This window comes from Pundamilia nyererei, unplaced genomic scaffold, assembly GCF_000239375.1.
Source record: "Pundamilia nyererei isolate P.nyererei 1_Seehausen unplaced genomic scaffold, PunNye1.0 scaffold00033, whole genome shotgun sequence".
Taxonomy (NCBI): domain Eukaryota; kingdom Metazoa; phylum Chordata; class Actinopteri; order Cichliformes; family Cichlidae; genus Pundamilia; species Pundamilia nyererei.
This window is the reverse complement of record NW_005187434.1, coordinates 1621934-1626580: the sequence shown is the minus strand read 5'-3', so window position 1 is coordinate 1626580 and position 4647 is coordinate 1621934.

Genomic DNA, 4647 nt, shown 5'->3' with positions numbered 1-4647 from the left:
GGGGGTTAGCAAAGGTTGCTAAAGGTGCTAAATGAACTATTTTAGTCAGTAGGCCTCATTCCTGGGAAAGTTTGGAGCATCTTCTCTATTGCCTGGCACCTGGAGTGGGTCGCTGGGAAGCAGAACAATAACGCTGAGGTTGGTGGGTCGTCGGAGCATGGTCCGGCTCAGCTCCAGACGTGGACACGCTCCAGGTCTCCCTTAATCCCATCACTACAGCAGCCCTGTGGCTGAAAAGACCCTCTGGAGAGGGTGGGAAAGCCTCCAGAAGCAGCAGTCACATTTAAAATATGCTTCTGTAGTTAATGTAAATAAGCTTGTATGTGAAGATCTATAAAAAGAGTGGAAAAACTGAATAAGCGTGTGAGACAGAGACAGACCACGAGCTCGAGCTTCCTACTAGTTGCATTCAACATATCTTTACAAATATGTAAAAATTGTCTATGTTTCTGTTCTGTGTCTTGTTTACTGTTTGTTTGTATATGTGTCTTTCTTGCTGCTGTTACACCCAAATTTCCCCCTGTGGGACAATTAAGGATTATTCTATTCTATTCTTCTATTCTAACAGGTAAAGCTGAAAACAGCAACAAATTAACCCCAAACCAAAAACATATAACTTGAAAAGTATTTGTTAAACACAGATTAAAATCACAGAAATGCCACAAATAATGATTTGAAGTTTAGCTTAAGTTCTGTTGGATTCCCAGATGGAGGGTGACTGATGCAATAACAAGAAGAAAAACCCTAGTGTTTATGTTCATCTCATACATTACCTCTTCTGCTGCTATTCCAGGATATTTTTCTCAGCGCATTTTGGTTAAGGATCTGTGATGACATCATAGCAATGACCAGTATTTTCACAACTGCAACTTGGGAAGCATGGTGTCTATATGCTTTCACACATGTGACTAATGGGCTTGAAAGAGGCCCAACAATAGCGACTGCTAAGTCACCAAGGCATGATTCATACACAGTATTTAACACAGACGTACATTTTTAGAATAAAGTGGTTAAAGATGAGAAGTGAGAGATGTTTCCCTTTAAAACCCACTTCCATTAATGGTTGAGATCACTGACTATGTTATGTATAGAGGTTTTTTTCCCCCCCTTTATTTTGGGGGTACGGAGTGAGAGCTGCAGGGCTGTGTGGAAGCCTCCGAGTGTGAATGAGCAGCGAGGCGGTCAGGCAGACAGACAGTGGTCAGAGATAAGCAGATGAAAGCCCTGGGGATGGCTGGTGGGAGAGAGATTGATCCATCAAAGTCTACAGACAGCCTATGTGACATTTGATGCCTACCTCACAAAAAGGAGATGCAAAGAAAGATGGTAAATAAATCTTAGCAGTCGTTTTGTCACAGTGTTGTTTTTTTTCCACAGAGAGAAGTATTTCTCTTGTTTAATTTGACAAAGGTTTTAAACTTTAATGCAAAGGTAAAGAAATTTGAGAATGACGAGGAGAACTTTTGACTTCTGACGAGCTTTAGGGATTAAACCTACTCTGGATTTTTACATGGTAAGTATAGCTGATGACTCTGGGGATCATAAAATCTACTAAAACTGAGATATACAAACATGCAAAACTTGACATATAGGGATCTAGTACTAACAGGAGTAGTAGTGGCGGTTGAAAATACAGATGTAATTGGTCTTTTTTTCCCCTTCTTTTTTGTGTTTATTTGAAGCTGCTGTTTAATGTTTGCATGCAGGAATACAGATTGAAAAGCACCAGTGGAAATTGTTATTAGATAATGAACTCAGTTCTCCTCCAGTAGGTGCCAAACAGCCTGAGGGTTCAGAGTAGTCAAGTAACAACAACTCCTGGGTATACAGTGCAACTGACAACATGTACAGATCATCCTGGAAAAGGGCAACACACTTCGTTAAGATGTACATCATGATTATACGGAGTGATGATTCAGTCGTGGAACCATTCTATAAACGGTACAAATTCATATTAGGCTGTCATAGGGAGATCATTTTGTACTATTGATTCTATTTTTCATGAGCAAAAACTTTATGGGCTGCTGTAAAATGTTGATTTCAGCAATTGGATATTATGACTGACCATTTTGGTCATTTAATGGCTCACATATTCAATCTATGGGACCCTGTGAGGGCGCCTGTGGTTACTCACTCCTGGCTTGTGTCTGTGTGCGCAGTGCAGTTTCCACGAAGGATGTGAGCCTGGCAGTGGGGAGCAGTGTGTGTGAGAGTTTGCTCAGAGCTCCTGTGCTGTGGGAGCTACACATCAAGACACAGAGAGCGCTCTGTTCCAGATATCTGAAGAAGAAGAGCAGGAAAACGATGGCACTGAGGAGTCATGAAAAAGTGTCTTTGTGTCAGAGGGTTGAAAAACAGCCCATTTAGAGTGGTCTGCCTATTAGCTGAACAAAGACAAGGGTCTGTCTCTGAAATCTGCTGCAAAGACTATTTAGTGTGTATACTGTATCAAGGGACAGCAAACAGGATCTTCTTTTTTTTGCGCCCCGGCTCTGGCTGTCCCCCATCTTCTCAGAAAGGACTCATCCTTTCTGTGTATTCCTCCTCTGGGCCCACAATCCTCTCCGGCCCCTTTCTCTCCTCCCCATTCATCTTCTCATCTAAGCTTCTGTGAAAACATCAGTTTTCTTCAAGTAAAAACTGCAGGATTGTTGTAAGCTGCACAAGCAGCGAACTAAACACATCTAGCACAAATGCAGCGTGTGATCTTGGTTGTGTGGCTAAAATCTTGTGACAGGGCCAGTGGTATTTATGTCCCCTGCTGACCTCCTCTCTCCTTTTTGTTCTCTATCTTGCTTTTCTTCGCTTTAACGCCACTCGCGATTCTCATATCTCCCTATTCCGGTTTGCGGCCACATATGACACTACTTTGTCATTTTTTTGACACAGACATGTTGTCTTTGAGGCCTGTGGTCGATGTGATCGCGTGGGACACAGCTGTGGCTCCATGCCTGCTTTTTTTTTTTTTTTTTTTTTTTTGTTAAGCCGGGGGGCAGTTTTGTTTTGCTGCACGTTGTTTATTTGTGCCCATGTGCTAGGCAGAGCAACATAACAATTCTATTAGGCGTGATAGTTATTTTGTAGGCATGTTGGGTGTGTCAAAACTCATTTAATCACACGTTCTTATATGTGGGGGTGTAAAAATGGATCACTCACACTTTTGAGGTGGTAACAAGTATTTAACAAGGTTGGAAGACATCCAGAGGCATTTTAGCTATAATCGTGTAACTCGTGGGAGTGACTTTCATTTAATCGTTTACTGGGTTGAAGTTAAACCCCTTGTTTCAACGTGGAGCATAGTAAAGTGCCGTTGATGTACTGCAGACACAAGAGGCAATAAATACTGAAACATTTGAATTCGCATCCTCACATTTATGCCGACAAAATATATACATTTGATTCTGAAAACGGGCGCTTACATGGGTTTTTTTGAGTTTCAGTTTTGTTGAGTTGAGTCGAGTCACCAGGGTGAAGACGCAGGAAGCCGTGTGGTGGTAAAGGGGAATGTGGCCTCACCTGTAACACTGCTTCCAGCTCCAGTGACTCATGTTGCTGACGGACTATGAACTCTGAACATTAACTGAACTGTTGATTCCTGTTCTCACCCTGTTCATCAAGTGATCGCTGGTCTACGGGTATTTGAAAAAAACCTTTTGTGTGAAAAGTTCTTCTGTGTAAAGTCCAAATGGTGTTAGGTTATACTTAGCAAGTACAGGCATATAACGTACACATAGAATATTAAAAGACAGCTACAACATTTTCTGTATTTCCATTTACTTCGATTAAACATAAACATGGCGCCCTAATTTGAAGCGACACAACCCTCAAACTACAGTAAACCCTTCATGTTTCTCTCACGCTGCAATCTGCTGTGAGAGACAGAAAGGATGTTAAAGGGTTAATTTTCATAAATCACACACACACAGACAGTCATGTTTCCGTGACTTCACAGAACATTAGACTGAGTTGGATTATTTCCTGGAGATTTACTCTGACATTAACCACAACTGCGACTTTGTAAACCTGAACTCCATCCTAAAATTAGCTTCTTAAAAACGTGCCTTCACCTTAAAACGGAATGATTGATGGGACTTGTGGGTTTTTTTTTGTCCCTGGTAAGAAGATGAGTCCCATTCATCTGTGTAAACAGACTGGTCCTCACAATATTTTGATTTTTAACAAAGCAGATGCTTATTTTAAGTATGAAGCCAGAAACCACTGCTGAGTAGAGGCATTGTAGCTGTTGTTGTGAAATGTTTTCCTGTTCTTTATTAGATTAGGATAGTAACTAAACAGCTCACACCGTCGTTCATTGTAATTTTCATTTCATAATGTACCAAACGTTTTAAAGTGTGGCAGTTGTAACCTACCAGGAGCCAGCTCTTGCAGAATGCAGAGCCATACTGTTCCAGTACATGCAGAATATAGAATGGATTTGTTTGTCTTCCTGGAATGTGAAGAATGAAATGAGCATCCTTGAGAAAGACAGCTTCTGGATGATGGTGTGTGCAAGCGACGTATTTCATGTGCATTACTGCAATCCCATACCACCATGGATGCCTTCTATCCTCAGTGATGAGTCAAGAGAAGAAGTTAGCATTTGTGGATGTTGGTTAGACCTGTTTCTTATTTTTTATATATATATGT